The following is a 26465-nucleotide window of genomic DNA, read 5'->3' on the forward strand; positions in this document are numbered from 1 at the left end:
ATTGGGCGGAGCTTGTGTAACTCACGCGTGCAGCCAATCAGAGGATGCCGTTCGATGTGGCGTGGTGTTGGGGCGTATCGTCTGCGTGAGTCAGCTGCAGGTGTTCATTTGGGTCAGCTGCACTGCGTACATAGTGTTGCAATTGTCGTGCCCAGACTTGTATTCACTACTGAAGCAAAAGCGAGAAAAAGTTAAAGTAGTATATTCGGCTTCGTTACATCACTCCCGGCGGCGTGAGATTACGTCCCGTAATCAGAGTTGATGCATCGGAATGGATTCGGGAGCTGCAGGTCTTGGATCATCGGAAAGGCGGCAGCATACAGCCCAGATGAAGGTAAAAAGACCGCAAGCGTAACATATGCGTAAGAAAAGTAGTACCAAAAGGCATACTATGCCGATGAAGAAATAACTCGTGATGGTGTCCCACCAAGATGTAGAAGTTCCAACGCTAGCCGATGTCACTAAAACACTCGACGCACTGTATTTGTGGCGCAACGTAAATTCAGGTGGAGGATGTTCGTTTATTGCGGCGATTATATCGGCCACAATGTTCATATGGTTCAGCATATTGTCAGTGTACGCCGGGTTACTTCAATGCTCATAATCGAAAAACTCAACATTCTCATACCGAAAAGAATGCGCAAGAGTCTGTTCCGGTAACACAATATTAGCTTCGATCGGCTTCCAGGTGTCGTTCCGGTACGCAAAAGGTTTGTCATTGAAATTAACAAAACCATTGGTCCAGTAACAAGGGGAATATTTCACAAGTTCCCATCCGTCGAGATTAATAGTATAATTTTGAAATTTTGGCTGCGGTCCGCAAGATGTCAGTACAGTTTCAAATGTAACATTTAAAGCCTTACATTGAATCAACACAACCGTTTTACCAAAAGCTTGTAATTTCGCACACTGTGGTAAATTTAACTGCGAAGCCGCTAACCATCCGTTATATTGAGCAGTTGTAACAGCCCTTTCGTGTTTGGCTTTGCGAGCTTCACATTGCACTAGTCGAATTTGTCTGGCCAATTCATTTTCATGATCAGTAAGTTGGTCTCGAATATATTGTATATTCGCGGGTACATTTAAATTTTCGTCGCTAGATGGCTCTGGGGCCTCCAAAAGCGCTGTTAAATTTTCCATGATGGCCGCCGTCGAAACGGTGAGTTTTGATTGGCCGATGACTTCAAACGACGAAGTTCTATTGGTGCATTCGTTTTGCAGTGAGGCACAGCGTTTTATAGGAGTTAAATGAAAATCAAGTTGTTTGGCATCGTCTTGTAGTCTGAAAGTTGTGTCGTCTGCTGTTATTCGGACCAGTGAGCCTATTCCATCTTCCACCAATCGGGTACTCATTTTAGTTTTTTTAGTGTAGGTTTTGTCCCAGATCAATGTCAAATGATTATGAGATAAATTTCCAGTGGTAGCAGAAGCCGTTCCGATAGGTGTCGAAAAGTCTCCGTCTTCATGTTCTTGAAAAAGTTGGATTTTTTCGAGAACACAATTTATAATTTCGGAATCAATCGTCTGCAACCAATATCCAAAAATCTCAGGTTCGCGATCAAAACCATATTTATCGTCCGAAAAAGTCATACGATAATCATCACATCGTTTATGGTTAATCATATCGTTGCACACGGCGGGCGACGTATCAATTGGAATTTTATCCGGCACTATCACCAATTGACCGAAAAAGTTCATTGTGATGCGGCGTATATTCTTCCATCGGGCGCAAACATAACCGGGAAATTTAGCTGCGGCACGTTCTTCACTATAAATTGCATATTTCACCGTAACGGCCCTGTCATCAGGCGCAATTGGTTGACAATTAGCATCGGAAAATTGTAGAATTCCCATTTTGGATGTTTCCGAACAGTCGCATACAGTCGTTTCAAATGCCTGCGGGTGTAACCCATAAAGGCATAATAACAGCATAAATGGAAGCAGCGACATTTTCTATAAATGGAAACATAGGGTGAACATCATGATCAAGTCAGCATCGGATAATAAAGATAAAAGCATAACATCACGTCATGTGGGTTTCTTAAAACTAGATAGCGAAAAATAATAAAGAAGATAAAATAGTAAGCAAAAGCGGGGAGTATGTAAGACGGCAAGGAGAAAGGTCAACGATCTTCCGTCGGCTTTTCAACAATTGCCGATGGTCGCGAGCGAGCAAAAATACGCATATAGGGCATGGAAAATACGCTTCATTCGGGATAAAAAGTGAATATTTTTGTGTAGTGATTGGTGTCATTAAAAAGAAGAAAGAATAACCACAATGATGCAAAAGAAAAATCATGGATAGAATGTATCGTTTAGGCAGGAGAGTAAAAAGATGCATGAAATAATTTTAACGACTGAAAAAAAACACATGGTCAATTTTCATTTTTGGGCACAACAAGGGGCGGGTACAGATAGGGCAAACGGCAAGTGAAACACGAGTAAGGGGAAAAAGGGCGCGCTCGGTAGGCTTGAAGGGTGCATTTTTCCTAAGCTCAACGCAAGGCGTAATACAGGTGCTAACAGCTCAAAAGGTAGAGCGATCAGCTGTGATGCTGGATGTTCGAGGTTCGAATCCTTAGTAGAACTAGATAACTCATCCATCTACGAGTGTGCTATACTACGCAAGGTTATCATTCATTGTTTTTTGATAAAAGAAACGACGCGAAGACTAACTTTTATTTTCTAAGTCCAACACATGAGAAATGGTATAGAGAAGGAAATAAAAGGGCGCTAAAAAGGGGAACGAACATCTGGGGAAGAAAGAAAAAGCGGCTTGTGCGAGACAAGGGACATTTGTCGCAGACACAAGAGGTTGGGGTAAAATAGGCGTAAATTTCATTTAAAAAGGTCTGTAAGCTTATGAGATATATGGGCCATTGATTTATTTTATTCTATATGCGCGAGGGATCAAGGAGAGGACGAAAAGAGGGGAAAACTTTGTTAAGAGGGAAGAATCTCAAGGAAACCTACGTTAAAAGGAGTATTCTGGCGCAAAAAGAAAAAGACAAAACAAGACTTAGAACTGAACTTAGAGAATTTACTGTAAAATAAGGCATACGCTAACGCGGGTAGTTACTTTGATATCTTCCTATTCTAAGTGTAGGTATATGTTTTTTTGTATCGGCTTATAGGGTCTTTTTTTTCTTATACCCCTTTCCCTTTCTTTTACCTGACTTTAGATTGTGAGGTGGTTCATATATAGATATATATGAACAAGAGCATGAATAGTTAGTTTCGGCCTAATTTATTCGGTAAAGGGCAAGAACAGATACATACAGGCATGAGTGGATGTGTAAAAATATAAATCAAAGTCCTTTTAATTTTCTTCTTGCGATGGTGGACGGCGGCTTGTTGGGTCCAAGTCGAGAATTGATGCGAATACTTCTGTGGCCCTCTGCCACTCTTGCTGTTCGATTAACTGGACAAGTTCTTCCGTCCGAGTTTTTGTTAGCCGCGCTACTCTCCATCGGTTCTGTAGATGGTGCTCCATATCCATCAGCCGCCTCCGGAACGGACGTTGATTGTTGATAGAATTGTTTGCGCAGGCTGCGCTTATTGCCTGGTCGACTTCTTCTTTTGTTGAAGTGGTGCTTGTGGCTTCTTGAATCACCACGGTGTCTTTGGTACCAGGACTACGGCGAACGCGTTCGATGGTGGGCAAACGCGGTTGGCGAAAGTGGTTTCCGGCCATCTTTAGATTGGGAATTGGTCAGCTTTCAGTTTGGTGCTACTGTTCGGCAGCGTTGATGAGTTGCGAGTGTGGTCCCGACGTCCGAGAAGTATTGACTTATATAGTCAAGCCTTCTTCCGTAGTTTTTTGATTCGTTATTTTCTGTTAAAAGTTCGAGTTCAACACTAAGTCTCTTGAGGTGTCACCCGATTGTTTCAACAGGTGTCAGCTTTCTTTGTCGTTGGCTTGGGGGGGTTTATTTATTGCTGTGGGGGGGAGTCGGATAGCGTTCTTCCAGTGGCGCACCACGGTTCATTTTTCTTCCATTTCTTTTACTGTTAAGTTTTTTTACTACTGTTTATTAATTGTTGATAGAGAAAGAAGAAAAAGTGAAAGAAGAAATGACGAAGTGCAGTGCTTCTGCTAGAGAGTAAGGTTGATTATGGATAAATTGGGTATATCAACTTGAGCGGGATGTGGAGTATGGGTGTTGGGATGTGGCATAATACTATAGCTTCTGACTGTCACTCGGGAGTCTTAATTTCGAATTACGCCGTGACCTTGACTAAAAATTTACTGGTAGATTCCTCAGGAGTTGGTGAGGTTAACTATTCCCTAATTACTATTCTGTGGGTTGATTGGCAATAGATATTAAACTTTTTATTGATCCTGTTTCGAATTTTCTAAAATTCTGTGTATTGAATTTGGTATTCCATATAGTCATATGGCTAGATGGTATAGCTCTCGACCACGGCTCGGAAGTGCCGGGTTCAAATAACGCTGTGATCTTAACTAAAAATTTTCTGGCAGATCCCTCAAGAGTAGGCGAGCTAATCATATTCGCAATTATGCTACTGTGATTGAATTATTATTGACTATTTTATGTTTCATTTCTGGTTGGGTTTGAAATGGCTTTTATATTTATGCTAGGGTAGACATATGTCTAGACGCCATAGCGACTCAGTCTCGGAACACCACTCGGGAGTCTCGGGTTCAAAAACCGGCTCGGCTGCCGAAATTCCCATTCCGTAATTCCCCCTTTAAACTTTTCTTTTCTTTTCTTTTGAATTTTGTCTTACGTATAATGAAAAGCCGGCGGAGATTTTGTTTGCGTCCTACTGTGTTTATTTTATTGTTTGTTAAGATAGAGAATATAATGTGAAGAGGAAAACAAAATGGTTTGGGATAGAGCTCTATTCTAAGGGGAATAAACACATGTTCCTACTGGGTGAGAGTAACTAAAAGGGGTTGTCGTTGTTGTCGGTGTCCTTTTTTTTCGTTTCTTTTCTTCATGGTGTGTTCAACGGGAAGTGTTGGGGCCATCGCGCCTCTGACGTTTCCGGCCAGTGTCCCACTGGTCGGGCGACCAGTTGAAAAGAGGGGGGTGGCGCTTAGCTGGATTCAAGTCTAAAATCAGCTTTAGGGTGGTGACAGCGCCTCCCCAATCTTCGGCGAAGAGATCCGCGTTCAGCTGACGGGTGAGCGCGGCCGTACGTTCTTCCACACGGCGCTCGTAACGTTGACGTTCCATCTCCCACGATTCCATGTCGTCGAGCTCCGGGGACCGAGGCGTCTGGCTGACGGCGGTGGTAGTTTTTTCGGGCACCGGAGTCCAATCGTCGTAGATTGGGATGGCCACCATGGGTGCCATCGCTTTTCCGGCTTGCTCGTCGGCACTTAGCCACTCGGAAGCTGCCTGGGTTTGCTGATTGATTGAGTTGGCGCACGGGTCCATCTTCACGGAAGTTTAAATTTGGAGCGCGGTTTTTGGTGAACTCGACTCAACAAGTGTCAGAAACGTTGTGAAGTCCCTTTTGAAATTTCTTGCTGTTAAATACACGTCGCTCGTTATGTGATCGTTGACTTTGTTTTGGAAAAACGCTTCTAATTTCTATAACGCATTGGTAGTCTTCGATTTCTGTGCGGGCGTCCGGTAGCATTTTGGGGTGGCAATTCTTCAGGCTGATCGATGGCTGGCGCCACCTGACAAGCATCAGATTCAGGATTTATTATTGCAGCTGCGTTGTTTCCGTGAATTATTGTGGTGTTAAGTGGGCTATTGCACATGTCATCAAAAGCCGACTTATTATCGTCTGAAGAATATATTCCTTGGGTTTCGCTGACTAAAGGAGAATGTCGTTTATTGTTTTGGTTGGCGGCCATTTGTAACTTCGCTGACTCCAATTCCACCGTTTCGGGTTCCGCACTTTCCACATCCGCGTTTTCTGCGGCTCTTGCTTCCATATCCACATTCTCCAATTCCAAAGGTTCCAATTCCATGTTTTCCAACTCGCTCGTTGTTAGCTCCATATTTTCCATAGTTTCCATTGTTTGGGTGGAAATCGATTTATGAAATCGATTCTCGAACTTCGAAGGCCTACCATATACTGTTTTACATTCGCTCTTTTATTATATTGTTCCCTCTGACGTTTCCTTGCTTTTTCGCTCTCCTCACGGACGCGCTGGAAACTGTAACGCAAGCGATCAGCCAAGTTACCTACGTAATCTGATGCGGAGGTAAATGTTTTTGGGGAAGCGTCAAGGAATTCATTAATGGGTATATTGGGATCTCTACCGTGCAGTAAATAATACGGGGTTTCACATGTCGAAGAGTGGACAGAACTACGGTAAGCAAATAAAACATCATCCAGCATATCTTCCCAGTTCTCATGTTCACCATCTTTTAATTCCTTTCTCAACATTGTCGTCATTGTACGATTAAATCTTTCAGTTTCTCCATTACTAGCTGGATTATAGGCGGTAGTTAATCTTTGCTCAATATTTAATGTTTTACAAAAATAACGAAATAGCTTCGATGTGAAATTGGTTCCACGATCGGAAAGAATAGCTTTAGGCATACCATGTCTAACTATAATTGTCTTATATACACATTCTGCTGTCGTCTCTGCTGTTTGGTCTTTTAACGCAACAGCTTCTACCCACCGGCTAAAATAATCAAATTAAATCAAATAAAAAATCAAAATAAATTGGCGTAATTGGGCCCAAAAAGTCCATCCCAATGACTTGGAAAGAAGCTTTAGCTATTTCATGAGGGTGCAATATTGCCCTATATGTTGAAGAAGTGTTGGCGGTGCACACCACACAAGCCTGGCAGTATTCTTTAATTTCCTTTCTCATATTTGGCCAATAATAATGATTCTTTATTTTCAAATAGGTTTTATAAAAAGCTAAATGTCCGCCCATCGGAGCGTCATGTAATTCCTTGAGCACTAGATGGCGTAACGATGCAGGCAAGACTAACTGATGGTTAGTTTCGTTTCTTTTGCTATCGGCAGGTGGCAGCACGTGCCGGTAAAGTGTACCATCAATAACTTCGAAATAATCAATTTCTTTAACCCAATCCGGCTTAGATTGAAGAAAAGATTCCTCGACTTCTCCGTTATCCAAATAATTATGAATGGCTATGCAAAGGTCGTCTTCCAATTGTTTCTCGCAAATTAAGGTAATTTTGCTTTCAGTTTGGATACTGGCTACTTTTAAGCGTGACAGGCAATCCGCGTTTTGGTGGACACGTCCCGGCCTATATTTTAATTCATAATTCGTCGCGGCCAATAGTATAGCCCATCTACCTAATCTACCATTATTATCTTTTTGATCTTTAAGCCATTGCAAGGGACGGTGGTCACTAATAATTTCAAATGGTTTATCCAATAGATAATGCCTAAAATGCTTAATGGCATCTACGACTGCTAAGGCTTCCTTTTCTGTCGTACTATAATTCGATTCTGCTTTTGTTAACTGTCTACTGGAGTAGGCTATGGGATGTTCCTGGCCATTTTGAATTTGAGATAGCACTGCTCCAATGCCGTAATCGCAGGCATCGGTGAAAAGGATAAATTTTTCATTGAAATTGGGGTACGCAAGAACTGGTGGCGTTACTAGAGAATTGCGCAATTTCTCGAAAGCAACTTGTTCCTCAGGTCCCCAACTAAAAGGCTTCCTGCTAAGATCTTTATGAGTTAAACGAGTTAACGGTTTGGCAATCGATCCAAAATCTTTAATAAATCTTCTGTAGTATCCAGCTAATCCGAGAAATGATCTGATTTCGTCGACTGAAGTCGGTGTTTTATAATTGACTATTTTGTCAACTTTGAGCGGATCAGGTTTAATACCATCGGTCGATATTACGTGACCTAGATAATTTACTGAGCGTTTAATAAACTGGCATTTCTTGAGTTTCAATTTCAGATTGGCATCTCGTAATAATTCAAAAATTTCTCGAATATCACGTAAATGATCTTCGAAAGTATCTGAAAAGATTATAACATCATCCAGATAAACTAATGTTTTACGCCCCAAGACGTCTCTCAGTACGTAGTTCATTAGCCGTTGGAATGTGGCAGGTGCGTTGCACAAGCCAAATGCCATACGTTTAAATTCGTAGAGGTTGTTTTCTACCACAAACGCTGTTTTTTCAATAGCTGGATCATCAATTTGAATTTGCCAATAGCCTGAAGCTAAATCAAGAGTTGTGAAAAATTTCTTCCCATATAATTTGTCTAATGTTTCGTCTATTCTAGGCATAGGGAATGAATCTTTTTTCGTAATACTATTTAATTTTCTATAATCAACACAAAATCTTACTTCTCCACACTTCTTTTCTACTAAAACCACGGGTGAAGCCCATGGGGAATGCGAATACTGAATGACATCTGCATCAAGCATTTCTTGAATTTTATCATCTAATAATTTCCTTTGGTTATTTGTTACTCTGTATGGGCGTTGTCGAATGGGGCCTCGTCCTTGTGTATCAATCGTATGTTTTATAAGGTTGGTGTTTCCTAATTCTGAATCTTTGGACGCGAACAAGTCGTGAAAGTCGATTAATAATTTTGAAAGCGGTTCTTGAAATTCGGAATCTACTTCTGTGAGTAAAATTGGCTCAATTACTGGTTTAGGATTATCTTCTAATTTCGCTAAAGAAATTTTTCCGATAACACTTCCAACTATGTCAATTATGCCTAATTTAGTGTTTCTAGGAATTTTGATTTGATGTAGTGAATGATTCTCGACCAAAATTTTATAAGTTCCATCTCCCGATACATTGCCGATAAATTCTTCGATATAAATGCCTGCTGGCAGATCTTTTGCTGGGGTAAATATAAATGCTGTATTTTGTGGGACATACGGAAATGAACCCTTCATTTCCGCTGCAATTACTATCGACGTCTGACGAAATAGCGTCGTCTTTTTGACCGTAGTAACTGCCATGTCGGGTACCTCAGAGATGGCTGATCCCTGCTCATCCCTCGCTAGGTAAATGCTCCTGGCTTCTCCGTCAAGCCGAAATCCGTGCTTCTGGATTGCATCCCATCCAAGGATACAGTCCTCAGAAACACCATTAGTTACAATAAATTCCTGCTCAAAAACTGTTTCTCCGTATCGTACGGGTAAAATAACTCTTCCCAGCGTATGTAATTTTTTCTCCCCTACATCATATAAATCGAAGTCAAGCTGACTGCAGATCACCTGACCTCTAGGGGGTAACTTATTAAATAATCTCTCATGGATAATACTTTTAGACGCGCCTGTATCAAATAGTGCTTGTAACGGGATCTGAAGAATTTTCAATGGAATTCTAGGGGTCGATTTATTCGTAATAGTGGTTAATTTTGCGACTTGTCGGGGTTTAGTATGAGGCTCGTTATCAACTGACCCGAAGCTACAGTTCATAGCTACTGGTTTCCCTGGTGTTGAGGGGGCCCTGGAATATTTGGTCTTTGCGAATTCCTATATTTTGGACAAATATTAGACTTATGCCCAATTTCTCGACAGGAATAGCAGATTGGAGGCTGGGCTTGTTCCAGAGTGTGACGCTGAAATTGACGACAATTGGACTGAGTGTGACCGCGGTAACCACAAAAATCACACGTTATGATCTGCTGATCTGACCTGTTATTATTATTATTGCTAGGTGGCCTCGAGAAGGAGGACGCAACTGGCGTCGGTCTGTTTGGAAATCGAGAAGGTTGGTGATGGTATGGGTTAGGATTAAAATTATTATTGTTATAATTGTTACTGGGACGATGCTGGGGAGGCCTCCAGTTTCTGTCTTGATTGGCGTTATTCGATTGGAATGAAACTTGTTTCCTATTAGGAGTGCCTGGTGTAGCCTGAGAATAATCTTTCCTATCTTGCTGGAGTCGATTAACAGCCTGTATGAGTTCGTGAAGAACATCCTTAATCTCATCTTTGTCCGACTTTGGATTATCCCCTTGCTTATGGCTAAGGCGAATATTGGCAACGGCACTGCTTACAATTTCTTTCTGGTCACTTAACATTTGCTTAAGTTCTTTTAATTCCGAATTTTTTGTGTTAAATGACTCGTCAATTGCCCTAACAAATTCATGCCTCTCATTGTCTGTTTCCAAGGCTTCCAGCCGAACGGCGTAAACGCGAGTTGCTGCTACGAGCTCGTGAAAATCTTTGAATTCCTTATATCTGACCTTAGCTTGCAATTTGGAATCCAATCCATCGATAAATTTCTGCATGAGAATAACTGCGAAAGATTTTTCCATATAACCATCAGGGTATGCCTTTTTAAAAATTTCTTGTAGACGATGAGCATAATCTACAATTTTTTCCCCAGGCTTACGTTTAGCTTTATTGAATTTCTTGATGTATACATCAACATTTTCATCCCCGTGAAAGTGATCGAGCAAAGCCGTTTTAATGGAGCCATAGTTGTATGGATGCTGTTTAATTAAGGTTTGTATGAGTGAAAAAGCTTTATCTGTTAATTTTGCTCGCATCATCTGAATAATTTTTCCTTCAGACCATCCTGCCCCATCAACTATACTCTCAAAAGATTCTAGCCAAGAGTCAAAGCGAGTAATTGGACTACCGGAAAAGGGAGGAAGTAATTGTAAGCGTGAAAAGGTATGCTGGTTGTTTTGTAAATCATTTAAATCGTTTACCGTAGCTGCCCTGGTAGGGGAATAAGAGTAAGCCATATTGTTGGTAAAAAAAGTTATAGGAGAGTTTGGAGCCCTGTGATGGCGAGATTGCGTGGTGCCCGGAATGCGGTTCGAAACTGGCCGGAATTCGCCAATATTGTTGTCGGTCAGTGGTATCGACGGTTTCGGAATCGTAGTCGTTCTGTCTTGCGCTTGTCGTTCTGCTGTGATGATGTCGGACAAGTTGGGGTAATCTCCAGCTCTTCCTGGGTTTCCCGAATGGACGATAGCAACTGTTTCAATTGTTTGGCAGTCTGGGCGAGGAGGTCTTTGACGAAGGCCGATAGCTGCTTGTGGCACGGTCTTGCCACTCTCCGGAAGTGGGTCAATCTGTTCCCGAGGAGTATCAGTTCGGGTAACAGTGATTCCAAGCTGGTGATTGATTGTAGTTTTCTTATGAACGAGAGTAGGTTTAGTATGGCCGCGAGAAGAGACAGCTGGAATTCCAACAAGGTTTTCTCTAGGCGGATCGAGAATTCGAATGTTTCCAGGATCAGAAACTCGTATCGCCTCTCGTCCTCGCTGATTTGCGTCGTCGCTCTCGGCACAAAGCCGAAGAGGGTCGTGTCCTTCGCTGGTACGAGCGTCTGTAGTTCCTCTATGCTGTACGTCTGTCCTAGCAGGAACGTCGTAAACTGCCTCGCATACGTCGTAAAGGACGTCGTCAACTCGGACGCCTGTTGATCCGCCTTCCGCGTCGTCCGCTTTATCTGCCCGCTGGCCCTCACTTCTTGAATCGCAGCTAAGTATTTCAGGAATATTGTCGGCGTCTCCACGTCCGTCAGCAACTGCGGTTTGCCCAGGGGGCGGTCCCTCAGCCCGAAATCGTTCAGTAGCCGGTTCAGCTGGTCCCAAATTTTCGGGTTGTGTGACTGGAAGTCCAACACCCTCTCCTTCAGGCACTTGAGTGCTAATATCAGGGACGGAATTGGACTTGACGGCGTCGGAAATACTTTGGATGGATTGCTCTGGATCTCGTGGTATAGGTGATGGAGACTCAAGTTGAGGTGATCGTCCATTCACTGGGCTTTTCTTTTGAAAGAAGCTTAAAAGAGTACTCGAGAGGAGACTAGCCTTTGATTCGCTTTTCGTAGGTGATTTTGGAGGAGCAAGACGAGAAAAGAACTTAGCATAAACCGATCGTGGACGTTGAGTGGAAGCGGCAGTAGACTTAGCACGTGTACCAGTTTGTTTATTGGTGGGTTTAACGAACGGAGCGACTTCCTCATAAGCAGGATTCGACCGTAATTTACGTAACTGAGTATTATCTGTCTGCACTTCAGGTTTCAAAACAGGGGAAGCAGATTTCTTAACGGCCTCAGTGTCTGCTTCTGACGCTTTACAGCCCTGAAACTTATCTAACGTGGACGTAGAACGACCTGATAGTTTCTCAAAATCAATTAACTTAGCAACTGTTTCGTCGGTTATTTGTACCACTGGCGTTAGGGGAACAAGGGGGGTGCTTACAGGCGTGCGAGGTATCCTATGTCCGCCATAAATAACATCATCCGTTATTGTGGTTGAGTTCGAGAAACCGCTGCCACATAATGTAAAGCATCTTCCCGTGTGGGAAGATGAACTTTACGGAATTAAGACAATAAAATGATATTGAACTCAGAGGCGTTTTTACCCACAATGACGTCTGTGTTTATTATAGCTAAGATACAAGAATTAAAAAGATAAGAGAGCAACAGATACGAAGGAACATTTGAGGAAACAGTTAAAGAAAGAACAAATAACCAGGGGGTCTTACCGTGAACTCACGAGTGAAAGAATGGAAGAGAAACGACACAAGGCGAACTTGGAATTCGGCTTCTACACAAGCGGTACACGACAAGAGTTCAGACACTTTAGAGTGGACAACAATGTCCGAAAACCTTGGGACGAGAACGAGATTTTACTCAAGGTTTAAGTATGGAAACATTAACTAAGACACAATACTACTCAATAAGGCAAGGAAGATAGGCTTAAGGCAACTACTTGTTTCGGCTGCAACTACTTGTCTCGGCTGCAACTACTTGTCTGATCTTCATCAATAGCTGGGTTCATCACGAAACTTTGCATCTTGCAAAAGTGGCGTGATTGGGCGGAGCTTGTGTAACCCGTTCGATGTGGCGTGGTGTTGGGGCGTATCGTCTGCGTGAGTCAGCTGCAGGTGTTCATTTGGGTCAGCTGCACTGCGTACATAGTGTTGCAATTGTCGTGCCCAGACTTGTATTCACTACTGAAGCAAAAGCGAGAAAAAGTTAAAGTAGTATATTCGGCTTCGTTACAATACACTGGAAAACTTTCAAAGTGGAAATGAAAAAAAAGCGCGTTTGTCACAAGAGTGGCTTCTACGAAAAAGGTGGTGTTGAAAAATGTTTGTCGTTGGCTTCACTGTCTCAGGTTCTACTGAGAATCGAACTCAGATTGTCAGAGTCAAAGTCTGAAGTGCTAACCATTACACCATGGAACCGTCATATAAGTTTGACCCTGTAAGTTTCACCAAGAAACCAACGGTTTTATTGCGATTATAATTTCGTAAGTATTCGATAAATTTCGGTATCAATTGGAGGATTACATGATTACGACGAAGATGGGATTCGAACCCACGCGTGCAATGCACAATGGATTAGCAGTCCATCACCTTAACCGCTCGGTCACCTCGTCCATAATCTGGCTCGAATTTCACTTGGGTCACAATGATCCGTAGCCAAATTTCAACAGAGTTTTCCATAACTGTGCATATCACTTATTTGATTTGAAGTATATTCCAATTAAAGAATGAAATTTAACGACGCCCGATGAGGGACTTGAACCCTCGACCTCAGGATTAAAAGTCCCGCGCTCTACCGACTGAGCTAACCGGGCTTCCACATTGCCTCTGCGATGAAAACCTCAATTGTTTCTCTGTTGCCTCTAACGAAAGAACGACTTTTTTTTTCATGATTACTATTCTCACCCATTTTACGCCTCGATAGCGCAGTAGGCAGCGCGCGAGTCTCATAATCTCGAGGTCGTGAGTTCGAACCTCACTCGGGGCAGTTTCTGCATAAGATTTTTGTTCCAACATTTAGATTCAACTCGCACTGCAAGGGCAGTGTTCGATCGCATCGTTCTCAATTTTAATTCAAACATGAACCAAATCCAAATCGATCCGCCTGATCACTGGGAGATAATCGTCTTAGGGAAATTGCACTCAGAGTAACACAAGTTAACCGATTCAGAAGAAAACAGCATAACTTAAACCACATAAATAGGTTGTTACTTAGTGTTCCACACCGTATATCAAAGTAGTATTCGGGGAGGAAAAGAAGCAGGCGACAAAATAAGGGGGAGAACAGTTAATGTGTTTTTGCTTTCAAGGTAGAGCCAGTCTCAGGGACACAGGAGAAATGGTTCAAACGTTGACTTAAAGAAGGGGTAAGTTTCTACGATACACTGCAAAACTTTCAAAGTGGAAATGAAAAAAAAGCGCGTTTGTCACAAGAGTGGCTTCTACGAAAAAGGTGGTGTTGAAAAATGTTTGTCGTTGGCTTCACTGTCTCAGGTCCTACTGAGATTTGAACTCAGATTGTCAGAGTCAAAGTCTGAAGTGCTAACCATTACACCAGAACCGTCATATAAGTTTGACCCTGTAAGTTTCACCAAGAAACCAACGGTTTTATTGCGATTATAATTTCGTAAGTATTCGATAAATTTCGGTATCAATTGGAGGATTAAATGATCACGACGAAGATGGGATTCGAACCCACGCGTGCAATGCACAATGGATTAGCAGTCCATCACCTTAACCGCTCGGTCACCTCGTCCGCAATCTGGCTCGAATTTCACTTGGGTCACAATGATCCGTAGCCAAATTTCAACAGAGTTTTCCATAACTGTGCATATCACTTATTTGATTTGAAGTATATTCCAATTAAAGAATGAAATTTAACGACGCCCGATGAGGGACTTGAACCCTCGACCTCAGGATTAAAAGTCCCGCGCTCTACCGACTGAGCTAACCGGGCTTCCACATTGCCTCTGCGATGAAAACCTCAATTGTTTCTCTGTTGCCTCTAACGAAAGAACGACTTTTTTTTTCATGATTACTATTCTCACCCATTTTACGCCTCGATAGCGCAGTAGGCAGCGCGCGAGTCTCATAATCTCGAGGTCGTGAGTTCGAACCTCACTCGGGGCAGTTTCTGCATAAGATTTTTGTTCCAACATTTAGATTCAACTCGCACTGCAAGGGCAGTGTTCGATCGCATCGTTCTCAATTTTAATTCAAACATGAACCAAATCCAAATCGATCCGCCTGATCACTGGGAGATAATCGTCTTAGGGAAATTGCACTCAGAGTAACACAAGTTAACCGATTCAGAAGAAAACAGCATAACTTAAACCACATAAATAGGTTGTTACTTAGTGTTCCACACCGTATATCAAAGTAGTATTCGGGGAGGAAAAGAAGCAGGCGACAAAATAAGGGGGGAGAACAGTTAATGTGTTTTTGCTTTCAAGGTAGAGCCAGTCTCAGGGACACAGGAGAAATGGTTCAAACGTTGACTTAAAGAAGGGGTAAGTTTCTACGATACACTGCAAAACTTTCAAAGTGGAAATGAAAAAAGCGCGTTTGTCACAAGAGTGGCTTCTACGAAAAAGGTGGTGTTGAAAAATGTTTGTCGTTGGCTTCACTGTCTCAGGTCCTACTGAGAATCGAACTCAGATTGTCAGAGTCAGAGTCTGAAGTGCTAACCATTACACCATGGAACCGTCATATAAGTTTGACCCTGTAAGTTTCACCAAGAAACCAACGGTTTTATTGCGATTATAATTTCGTAAGTATTCGATAAATTTCGGTATCAATTGGAGGATTACATGATTACGACGAAGATGGGATTCGAACCCACGCGTGCAATGCACAATGGATTAGCAGTCCATCACCTTAACCGCTCGGTCACCTCGTCCAGAATCTGGCTCGAATTTCACTTGGGTCACAATGATCCGTAGCCAAATTTCAACAGAGTTTTCCATAACTGTGCATATCACTTATTTGATTTGAAGTATATTCCAATTAAAGAATGAAATTTTAGGACGCCCGATAAGGGACTTGAACCCTTGACCTCAGGATTAAAAGTCCCGCGCTCTACCGACTGAGCTAACCGGGCTTACACATTGCCTCTGCGATGAAAACCTCAATTGTTTCTCTGTTGCCTCTAACGAAAGAACGACTTTTTTTTTCATGATTACTATTCTCACCCATTTTACGCCTCGATAGCGCAGTAGGCAGCGCGCGAGTCTCATAATCTCGAGGTCGTGAGTTCGAACCTCACTCGGGGCAGTTTCTGCATAAGATTTTTGTTCCAACATTTAGATTCAACTCGCACTGCAAGGGCAGTGTTCGATCGCATCGTTCTCAATTTTAATTCAAACATGAACCAAATCCAAATCGATCCGCCTGATCACTGGGAGATAATCGTCTTAGGGAAATTGCACTCAGAGTAACACAAGTTAACCGATTCAGAAGAAAACAGCATAACTTAAACCACATAAATAGGTTGTTACTTAGTGTTCCACACCGTATATCAAAGTAGTATTCGGGGAGGAAAAGAAGCAGGCGACAAAATAAGGGGGGAGAACAGTTAATGTGTTTTTGCTTTCAAGGTAGAGCCAGTCTCAGGGACACAGGAGAAATGGTTCAAACGTTGACTTAAAGAAGGGGTAAGTTTCTACGATACACTGCAAAACTTTCAAAGTGGAAATGAAAAAAAAGCGCGTTTGTCACAAGAGTGGCTTCTACGAAAAAGGTGGTGTTGAAAAATGTTTGTCGTTGGCTTCACTGTCTCAGGTCCTACTGAGAATCGAACTCAGATTGTCAGAGTCAGAGTCTGAAGTGCTAACCATTACACCATGGAACCGTCATATAAGTTTGACCCTGTAAGTTTCACCAAGAAACCAACGGTTTTATTGCGATTATAATTTCGTAAGTATTCGATAAATTTCGGTATCAATTGGAGGATTAAATGATCACGACGAAGATGGGATTCGAACCCACGCGTGCAATGCACAATGGATTAGCAGTCCATCACCTTAACCGCTCGGTCACCTCGTCCGCCATCTGGCTCGAATTTCACTTGGGTCACAATGATCCGTAGCCAAATTTCAACAGAGTTTTCCATAACTGTGCATATCACTTATTTGATTTGAAGTATATTCCAATTAAAGAATGAAATTTAACGACGCCCGATGAGGGACTTGAACCCTCGACCTCAGGATTAAAAGTCCCGCGCTCTACCGACTGAGCTAACCGGGCTTCCACATTGCCTCTGCGATGAAAACCTCAATTGTTTCTCTGTTGCCTCTAACGAAAGAACGACTTTTTTTTTCATGATTACTATTCTCACCCATTTTACGCCTCGATAGCGCAGTAGGCAGCGCGCGAGTCTCATAATCTCGAGGTCGTGAGTTCGAACCTCACTCGGGGCAGTTTCTGCATAAGATTTTTGTTCCAACATTTAGATTCAACTCGCACTGCAAGGGCAGTGTTCGATCGCATCGTTCTCAATTTTAATTCAAACATGAACCAAATCCAAATCGATCCGCCTGATCACTGGGAGATAATCGTCTTAGGGAAATTGCACTCAGAGTAACACAAGTTAACCGATTCAGAAGAAAACAGCATAACTTAAACCACATAAATAGGTTGTTACTTAGTGTTCCACACCGTATATCAAAGTAGTATTCGGGGAGGAAAAGAAGCAGGCGACAAAATAAGGGGGAGAACAGTTAATGTGTTTTTGCTTTCAAGGTAGAGCCAGTCTCAGGGACACAGGAGAAATGGTTCAAACGTTGACTTAGTTGCTATTTTGATGTTTGTTGGTGTCGAAATTAGGCGTGCGCATTCCTCATGTTCGTGTGATATTGCTGTCATTAGCGGGGTTTCTCCGTCTTTATTGCGATTTGTGAACTCGCAGTTGTGGTGTTTTAGTATCCTTACCAGGAATAAGTCGTTATTTTCCGCTGCCATGTGTCCAATTGTGCTGCCTCGATACATTATCTCGGGGTTTGCCCCATAGGCAAGTAGAGCATCAGTTATGTCGTACCTTACTTTTTGTATACTGGTGTGGAGCAGGGTACGTCCTTCGTCGTATCTTTTATTAAGGAATATGGCCATTTTTTGTCGTGGCCAACATCCTAGCGATTCTAATCTTTTTTGGATGCATCTTCTTATAGTTGGTAGTGTAGCTTCCATCATTGATAGACAAAGTTTTCCGTCTTCCAAGTCAATAGTAGCCTGTCGGTGCAGTTGAATCTTCTCTGCTTGTTCTGTTGAAAGGGGTGCTATTGTCTTCATCCGACAGTTCTTGCATGTTTCTGTTTCCCTTTGTTGGTTATTCGGTCTGCTCCGTTTTTTGGGCGGTTCACATTGGAGGTCGGTGTCACTATCATTTTCCAATTCGGCACCGTGGGGTGGGTCATATTGGAAACCGGTGTCACTGTTATTTTCCAATATAAATTCGGTACTGTAGGCACTATCCAGATCGGGTTCCGTTTCACTATAGGCATTTATCTCCTCGGTGTCGTCGTCACTTGATTCACCGATGTCTTTCCTTTTTCTCTCTAGTTCGAAAAAATCGTTTTTCTCGGTTTTGATTCCGTTCCATTCTATATTTTTCACTATCAGCTTGTTTACATCTGCACTTTTAGCACTTTCCTTTTCTTTGTACTCTTGCTGGCTATTCTCACTTTCAGTATCACTAATGAATATTAAATTCGTATTCTTTTTCTTCTTGTGGGATGATGGTTACGTCCATTGCGTTATCCTGAGTGATGTTGTTGTTTTCCATTTTTAGAGTAAAGGTTGACTTGTGATGACACTTTTCTTTGTAGAACTTTGTCTGAATTATGTCGTTGAGACACTGGGAAGAGGTTAGTTTTTATATTTTGAAAAGTCTTCTTTTGCAGAGTTTTTCATAAATTCTTGTTCCCCTCTTCTTAATTTCAAAACAGGTAGTTTCTTCTACTTTAATGTGTCCCGTCTTCTATTTCGCCGTGGGGCGAATTGATGAATATACCGTACATTTTGACTTTCTATTTTCCTTTTTAAGTCATTGTCTTTTCTTATAGGGGTTCTTGTGTCTTTCTTTTTCTTCGTGCGTTAGTTTCTGTCGTTCTTTGTTACACTACACTGCTTTTTCTCCGATGATTTTGTTATTGACTTTTTTGTTTGTTTTAGTCGAGGAAAAAAAATGTTATTTGGGTTTGTAATTCTTGTTTTGTCTATCCCAAAGGTTTTCTATTTTGAAATTTTTTGTTAATGTTAGTTTGGAATACAAAATTGTTATTCGGGTTTGTCTCTACTCTTTGTTTTACTATAAAGTTACGAGTATGGGATATATTTTAAAAATCACTTAATTGGTCGAGAAAAAAAAAATGTTGATAAGTGTATTATTTTCTGGGAGCTAATTTATTTTGTAATTAATTAAATTTGTCAGGGGTTATGTTTAGTGGCTACTTTTAATTTCAATGACCTTGGGACTTTTACTTTCTGGCTGAATTACTATTGTCTGTTTCTGACATGCAACGGCATAGGTCTTCTCAAACCATGCCATATCCGACGACGTAAGTGCACATGGTGTGTTTTCCTGTACATCGTGTGATTGTGTCAGTTGTTTCGATAGAGGGGTAAATTAATGAATTTGGTGCACTTTGTTCGGGGAGGGCGCATTTGACCTTGTCTTTCTGTTGTTAGTTGTGCAGGGGCGGTTGTTCTTAGGAACGGTTGTTCGATTGCTATTTCCGAATGGTAATTTGTTTCTCGTGCCGGTATCATTGATGCGAGTTCGTGTTCTTCCTCTACGCCATCATCGTATCTGGTTCTTTTCAGCGGATATGTTCTTTTATCTTCGAGATGGGGTTGCAAATAATGAAGATTCGTAAACATACGAGGAATAGTACAAATCCTATCGCTGATAGACCAATTATTTTTAGTTTGTCGAACCATGAGAACATGTTTCCTATTTGATTATCTTGTTGTTCTGACATTACAATGTCTCCAACAGAATTGGAGTTGCCTTCTTGCATTCTGCCAACTAGGTCATTTAGAATATTTAATTGTTCCATTCCCATCGTCTCGTGTGCTGGATGGCTTTTCAGCGCGAAGTCGAAATCGTTAAGATGGAGTTCTTCAAATTCTGAAATGAGGTCTAAATTAGGCATGTGAATGCTAGGTTTCTGGCGTATCCAATCTCCTGTCGTAGAATTGTGTTCCCATGTGTGTGGATTTCCATTTAAATTTACCAAAGGTGTTTTCCAGAAACAATCAGAATATGGATGAATTGACCATCCATCTGTTCCAATCGTACAGTTTTTTCCTTCGTAAGTAAAAAACGGCTGAAATCCACATTTGGTTTCGTTTGCTGATATAAAAATTCTTTTTGCCTCGCATTGTTGAAGTGTCATTGCTTGACCGAAGCCTTGTAGTCTTGTGCAGATTGGTAAACCTACTGCTACTGCTGCTAAAATTCCGTTGGTTTGGGCTAATATAACTGCTTGTGTTCTTTTGATTGCTGATAGTTGACAATAAACGTCCCGAATTTCTTTTGCCAACTTGTTTTCGTGTTCAGTTTCGATGTTTATCTTATATTGGTCGTGCATTTTACTTATTTCGTATTTAATTTTGTCGTTGAATTCTTCAATGTTTTTGGGTAAATCGGCTTCTAAATTTTCATTGTTTGATGTATCTTCAGCTTTTTGATCCATTGAAATTATTAAAGAATCAGCTAACGGTAAGTTTCGAATACTGCTTTCTTCGATGGCCTGAATTTGAGTTCCTTCTGTTGTAGACGTTGTTCCCGTTAGTGCTAAAGGGGTTACTCCGGTAGTATGTGTTGATGATTGTTGGGTCGTCGAACTTTCGCTTACTGTTTTTGTGCTCGTCGTTATTGAGCTTGGCTGATGCGTCGTTGTTGTCGCGGTTGTTGTGGAACTTGTCGTAGTAGGCGTTGTTGTTTCCTCCGTTGCTGTTGAACTTGTCGTAGTAGGCTTTGCTGTTTTCTCTGTTGTTTTGGAACTTGTTGTAGTGGATATTGTTGTTGTTGTAGTAAGTTTTGTAGTTGTAGTGGTTGTTGAAGTTGAAGTTATCTTAGCAGTTGCCGTAGGTCTAGTAGTAGTGGTGGGTTTAGTGCTTGTCGATGTGATTATTGGTTTTGTAGTTGTGGTGGGTTTTGTTGACGTTGATGTCATACTGGGTTTAGTTGTCACTTGCTGTGTTGTGGTGGGTTTGCTAGCTGCTGTGCTTGTAACTGGTTTAATTGTCGTAGTGCTTTTTACCGTTGTTTTTGCTGTTGTTCCCAATGTGGTTTTTATTGTGGGCTTTGTAGTCGTTGTAACGCTTGTCGTTGTTGTGTGTTTTTCTGTTGTGGGCGTGGCAGGGGGTGTGGCCAAAGTTTTGCTGTTCTCTGATTGGTTGTTATCCTCTCTTTTCATTAGTGGTGGTATGGTTGGGAGTGTTTTCCCGTCCAATGGCTGTTTAGTGTGCAGTGCTATGATGGCTGCCGCTGAGAGAGTCCGTATTTGGTGTGGGTTGCGATATTCAAAGTTAAAGTGCTGTTTTTGGCTGGAGCTGTGACAATGCCCCAGGGTCACCCGTCCTACTCTCTGTGTGAGACACTTCCTGTCTGATGAGGGTGAATGTAGCCCAGTTCTATCTGTTGCCATGAGCTGTCCTGTGTGCTCAAATGTGCCCCAGATTGAGCTGGTGCTAGCGCACTCTTGAAGTACTAGCATTGTCGTATTGGCTTTGATACAGGTGTTTGTGTTGAACGGTCTGATGGTGAAATCAGATGTATATTCGAAAGCTTGTCCTCGTTCTGTTGCTTTGCTACAGTTGGCTACCATTGTTTGTGATTGTACTAATGGATCGTTGCTGTTAATTAGTTTTCTTAGTTCTTCTTGACATTGCGGCCACTCTTTGTCGCATTCTTCTAATGTCATTTGCTTGTTTACTCCATGGTGTGTTAGACATTTTTCGTTTGGTGTTTTTCCGTTTTTCAATAGGCCCCAGGCAATCATATCCCAGATTATATTTCCGCTCCCGTGATTAGTTTTTAAAATTCCTCCAAATAGCGGCGAATTAATCGTGGTTGTGATTGCCTTCCGTTGTTCTTGTTGAATTTCCTGCATTTCTGCTAAAGTTGTGTCTGGGAAATTTTCTATGATGTCTGGATTGGTGTTGACAGTTTCAAAGATCCATTTTTGTGTTACGCTGTTCTTATCATCTCTGCATTCTGTCAATATGATAGCTTGGTATGTTCCTAGTGTAATACAGAGATACGATTCTTGTGAAATTAATTGATGGTTTTGTTGATCTAGAATCCACCGTGTTGAAAATTCTGAGCATTTAGCAACAATTAGTCGGCCTGCTTCTCCTTCCGTGATACAGATATTACTGTTCTGGATTCTTATTGTTTGGTCAACGATGTATTCGAATTCTGATCCTTGAGGAAGTGGATCATCGTCTTTGAGACGAAAGTGGGCGGTTAACTGAGTGTTTTCGTCTGGTTTGTATATTATGTATATAGTGGCGTTGTAATTTACACTCCGGTCCTTCTCGTTGATCCTGATTGCCTGTTGATATCCCATTCTTATTGGCCCCCAGGCGTACGAAATGCTGTACAGACGTTTTCCTGAGTCTTCCGAGGGGGCGTTGAGCAAGAATGTAACTTCCTGTTGAATGGATCGTTTCCGCTTGGTTAACTGGAGTTCCCTGTAGTCCTTGCACACCGATGTATCTAGGTGAGTATTTTGTATACATGTATGTATAGTTGTTTTGAACATCTCGTACAATTTTCTCGTTGTTTCGGTTGGAAAGATTAGGTATGTGAGCGGTACGCCCACAACTTTGTAACCTTGTGGTGTTATGTCCCGATCTGGTTTGTTGAAGAATGAAATCTCGATCTGTCGATTGGTGTCGTAAAGACGGCTGGTGTTTTCGCGTTCCGGTATTCTCGGAAGTTCCAGATAACCGCTTCCTTTGATCAAGGTTTGAGAATATGAATTATTTGTTGTCCTATCTCCCCATACTATTGTGTTTTGATTTTGGATGAAGTATCCTTCCTGCTGCGTAGTATTTAATGGTCCAAATGGGCTTTCAATTGGGTCGTCTTGTTTTTCCTGCCGTAAGGTGATTTGTTCTGCAACACAGTTGAGGGTGTGATATGTTTTTATGGCATACCATTGCCCTTCGCCTGTCGGGGTGGCTGTGAAACTCAGACCCGCTGGTCCGGTCTGCATGTTATTATCGCCACACTTCTTGTCGTTCACCATTCTCCAGCATTCCAGTGGGGAAATTAGTTTAGTTTCTTGTGAATATATGGTGTCGAAAGATCCGATCCAGAATGACCCAGTTATTTTCTTCGTTTTTATCCATTGCTTGCAGGTCCAGCCTTTCCAAGAGGCTGCTGGTTTTTGTGTTGTTTTTAAAGTGTACAACGTGGGTATTCTGGGTAAGTGAGCTGTATCTGATTCTTTGTTATTGCAGTAATAGGGTGCCTCTATATCTAAAATTCCTCTGGTCTTTACGTTCTGGCAGTCGCATACGGTTGAATAGATGGGATATGTGGATGGAATGATGGTGAGTAATTGGATGAGTGATAGTATCAGTTCCATCTGCGAAAAGAAAATTTGGATGTTTTTAGAATCTCGAGACTTCGTTGCGTTGCCGTAAGTTGTATCGTGGATTCGTCATTCTAGTGTGTGCAGGATTAATTGGTATAGGACCGGGGAGATTTGGTGCGATGATTTTACAATTTTCCGTTTCTGCAACATGATGATGCGGATGCCAACACGCTCTACGGACAGGTATTCTTTTGTTGTTGATGAAGTTGTTTCTTGGTCTGCCTGGTCCTCGTCGCACTGTTTCACTTCCTGGTTGTTGTGGAACACTAGATAATTTTTCTGTTTCTTGGTTTGCCGGGACGTAGAGCTTTAGGCGGTTGACGTGTACCACTGATTTTAGTTTTTCATTGCTCGCGTGTTGAATCTCATAAGTGAGATTTGAGAAATTTCTGATGATTTTGAATGGTCCATTCCACCTGTTGATGAATTTTCCGGCAGTTGGTGGAGCTTTCAGTAGCACAAAATCACCAATGTTATATTTGATCGCTTGTGTTCCTTTGTCGTAGTATCTTTTTTGTTTTGTCTGTGCCCGAAATAGGTGTTCCTTCGCTAGTTGCTGAGCCTTCTTCCATTGGTGTGAGTACATTACACTGGTATCCTCGTATGTTTCGTATCGCCTGTCTATTTTGATGTCGTTTGGGAGCACTGGTTGTCTCCCGAAGAATAGAAAGAATGGGTTTTGTTGCAGTGTTGATTGCTTCGCTGTGTTGTAAGCAAATGTGACAAATGGTAGATATTTGTCCCAATTTTCTGGTTCATCCGTTACGTAGCAAGCCAACATGTCACATAGGGTTCTGTTAAATCGTTCTACTAATCCGTCTGTCTGGGGATGGTATGCTGTTGTTCTGATTTGTTTGATTTTAAATAATTTGCAAATATCTTGGATTAAGCTCGACAGGAAATTAGTTCCTTGATCTGTTAGTACTACTTCGGGGGATCCATATTTTGTATAAATATCATTAACCAGTATTGTAGCAATTGTTTGGGCAGTTTGATCTCTCATTGGAACCGTGAAGACGAAACGACTGGCATAATCTGATAGGACTAAAATATACTTATGTCCCTTTGCGCTTTCTTGAACGGGACCCACAATATCCATCGCAAGTCTTTCCCACACCCTTTCGGCTGGGGGCATAGGTTGCAATGGTGCTTTACTTCCTCCCACAGCCTTGCGTTTTGCGCATTTAAGGCAATTTTTGATGTGTTCTGTTACGTTTTGTCGCATGTATGGGAAGAAGTATTGTTCTCTAAGTCTGGATATTGTTTTTTCGATTCCTAAATGCCCTGCCATCATGTGATCATGATTTGCTCGTAAAATTCCGTCGATTAACGGTACAGGGACTACTAATTTTCCTTGTCTATCTGTTAATAGACCCTTTTCATTGATTATAAAGTTGCTTGAGAATCTTTTATTTCTATTTTTCTGGCTATCTTCTTGTATTTCCATCATTAGTTTTTGACAATATTTATCTGCTTGCTGTAATTCTATCCATCTGTCTTCTTTCTCAGACCTTTTACTTTCACTTCCAATTTCTCTTTCGAAACCTACGCTCTTCCTTTGACTTTCCTTCTCAAAACTTTCGTTTTCTTTTTGAATACTTTCGTTTTCTTTCTCCAGCTGTTCTTGTTTCTTTAATCTTTCAATCCTTAGTTTTTCTTTTAGATTTTCACCTTCTTTTCGAATATTTTCTAGCTCTCTTATGACAGTTCCTCTTTCCATTGCCCTTGTTTCTACTCGTGCTATTGGCACTATGGGAATACGGCTTAGGGTGTCTGCATTTTGGTGCGACTTCCCAGGCCGGTACCCAATGACGATGTCGAATTCTTGTATTTTTAGTGCCCATCTAGCTAATCTTCCTGCGGGTTCTGTCTTGCTCATTAACCATTCTAAAGGTCTATGGTCTGTAAATACGGTGAATCTGCGTCCGTATAGATACGTTCTAAATACGTCAATTGCGTGGAGGATAATGGCGTAAGCCTCTTTCTCTGTGGTTGACCACTTGGCTTCGCGGTCGTTCAGATGTTTAGAGCTATACGCTATGACGACTTCCGCGCCGTCTGATTCACGGGGTTCCTGTACGTCGGACTCCGCTGAATCCGCTGATTGAGGTAGAGTTTGCATCTGAGCCAAGACTGCTCCTATACCGTATCCTGAGGCATCTGTGTAGATGATAAATTCGCGCGTGAAATCTGGATACCCTAGGATAGGTCTAGTTATGAGACAGTTCTTGATACAATCAAAGGCGTCCCTTTGTTCCTCTCCCCATTTCCACTCGGCTGATTTTCTCGTTAGCGCTGTCAGTGGGTGGGCTTTATCAGCAAAAGCCCTGATGAACTTTCTGTAATAGCTAGCCAAACCTAGAAATGAGCTCAATTCTTTCACGTTTTTGGGAGCTGGGTATTTGATGATGGCTTCTAACTTTTAGTGTCTTTAAGAAGTTTAAACACTGCTTCTAGATGTATCACATGTTCAGCAATATTATTACTGAACACTATGATGTCATCCAGGTAAACCAATGCGAACCTGAACAATACTGATTTCAATATGTTGTTCATTGCTCGTTGAAAAGTGCTTGGTGCATTTGTTAGTCCAAATGGCATTCTATTAAATTCGTATTGTCCAAGTTCACAAATGAAGGCGGTTTTGTGTTTGTCGTTTTCTTCTATCTCGATCTGCCAGTAGCCACTCAGTAAGTCCAATGTTGAGAAGTAAACCGATCCGCTCAATGCATCAATGGTGTCGTCGATTCTTGGTAATGGGTATTTGTCTTTTACTGTTATTTTGTTAAGTGCCCTATAGTGTCGATGGAAAGATTGTGAAAGGGTTGAGAAGTAAAGGACGACATAGTTGCGAAATATGGAAGATAATTTCTGACATATAGTCAATACACATACGCATTTCTCCATCTTTTTTGGGGACCATTACAATTGCTGCTGCAAATGGGCTGTGACTTTCTCTAATGATATTGTTACTCATCATTACATCTATTTTTGTCTTGACGATTAGTTTTAATGCTTCTGGTGTTCTGCGCAATCGTTGCGTAATTGGGGCGTTGTATCCTATGTTAATGGAGTGTTTTACATCAGTTGCTAGACCTAAATCTGATTCTCTTTCAGCAAATAGGGTTTCGTGTTTTTTCAATAGATTTTCAATTTTAATTTGTATC

The 26465-nt window shown here is 41.7% G+C and overlaps 15 non-coding genes across 15 annotated transcripts; 4 read left to right on the forward strand and 11 right to left on the reverse strand.

Moving 5' to 3' along the window:
- Positions 1 to 13036: 13036 nt before the first annotated feature.
- On the reverse strand, positions 13037 to 13108 carry Trnaq-uug (transfer RNA glutamine (anticodon UUG)). Its single transcript has one exon. It is a non-coding gene; the product is annotated as a tRNA-Gln (tRNA).
- Positions 13109 to 13220: 112 nt separating this feature from the next.
- Trnas-gcu (transfer RNA serine (anticodon GCU)) lies at positions 13221 to 13302 on the reverse strand. The gene has a single exon. It is a non-coding gene; the product is annotated as a tRNA-Ser (tRNA).
- Positions 13303 to 13430: 128 nt separating this feature from the next.
- Positions 13431 to 13503, reverse strand: Trnak-uuu (transfer RNA lysine (anticodon UUU)). The gene has a single exon. It is a non-coding gene; the product is annotated as a tRNA-Lys (tRNA).
- Positions 13504 to 13603: 100 nt separating this feature from the next.
- On the forward strand, positions 13604 to 13676 carry Trnam-cau (transfer RNA methionine (anticodon CAU)). The gene has a single exon. It is a non-coding gene; the product is annotated as a tRNA-Met (tRNA).
- A 686-nt stretch (positions 13677 to 14362) lies between these two features.
- Trnas-gcu (transfer RNA serine (anticodon GCU)) lies at positions 14363 to 14444 on the reverse strand. Its single transcript has one exon. It is a non-coding gene; the product is annotated as a tRNA-Ser (tRNA).
- A 128-nt stretch (positions 14445 to 14572) lies between these two features.
- Positions 14573 to 14645, reverse strand: Trnak-uuu (transfer RNA lysine (anticodon UUU)). The gene has a single exon. It is a non-coding gene; the product is annotated as a tRNA-Lys (tRNA).
- Positions 14646 to 14745: 100 nt separating this feature from the next.
- Positions 14746 to 14818, forward strand: Trnam-cau (transfer RNA methionine (anticodon CAU)). Its single transcript has one exon. It is a non-coding gene; the product is annotated as a tRNA-Met (tRNA).
- Positions 14819 to 15321: 503 nt separating this feature from the next.
- Positions 15322 to 15393, reverse strand: Trnaq-cug (transfer RNA glutamine (anticodon CUG)). The gene has a single exon. It is a non-coding gene; the product is annotated as a tRNA-Gln (tRNA).
- Positions 15394 to 15505: 112 nt separating this feature from the next.
- Trnas-gcu (transfer RNA serine (anticodon GCU)) lies at positions 15506 to 15587 on the reverse strand. Its single transcript has one exon. It is a non-coding gene; the product is annotated as a tRNA-Ser (tRNA).
- A 128-nt stretch (positions 15588 to 15715) lies between these two features.
- On the reverse strand, positions 15716 to 15788 carry Trnak-uuu (transfer RNA lysine (anticodon UUU)). The gene has a single exon. It is a non-coding gene; the product is annotated as a tRNA-Lys (tRNA).
- A 100-nt stretch (positions 15789 to 15888) lies between these two features.
- Trnam-cau (transfer RNA methionine (anticodon CAU)) lies at positions 15889 to 15961 on the forward strand. The gene has a single exon. It is a non-coding gene; the product is annotated as a tRNA-Met (tRNA).
- Positions 15962 to 16466: 505 nt separating this feature from the next.
- On the reverse strand, positions 16467 to 16538 carry Trnaq-cug (transfer RNA glutamine (anticodon CUG)). Its single transcript has one exon. It is a non-coding gene; the product is annotated as a tRNA-Gln (tRNA).
- Positions 16539 to 16650: 112 nt separating this feature from the next.
- On the reverse strand, positions 16651 to 16732 carry Trnas-gcu (transfer RNA serine (anticodon GCU)). Its single transcript has one exon. It is a non-coding gene; the product is annotated as a tRNA-Ser (tRNA).
- Positions 16733 to 16860: 128 nt separating this feature from the next.
- Positions 16861 to 16933, reverse strand: Trnak-uuu (transfer RNA lysine (anticodon UUU)). The gene has a single exon. It is a non-coding gene; the product is annotated as a tRNA-Lys (tRNA).
- Positions 16934 to 17033: 100 nt separating this feature from the next.
- On the forward strand, positions 17034 to 17106 carry Trnam-cau (transfer RNA methionine (anticodon CAU)). The gene has a single exon. It is a non-coding gene; the product is annotated as a tRNA-Met (tRNA).
- Positions 17107 to 26465: the final 9359 nt, after the last annotated feature.

Source organism: Daphnia carinata, chromosome 2, assembly GCF_022539665.2.
Source record: "Daphnia carinata strain CSIRO-1 chromosome 2, CSIRO_AGI_Dcar_HiC_V3, whole genome shotgun sequence".
NCBI lineage: Eukaryota > Metazoa > Arthropoda > Branchiopoda > Diplostraca > Daphniidae > Daphnia > Daphnia carinata.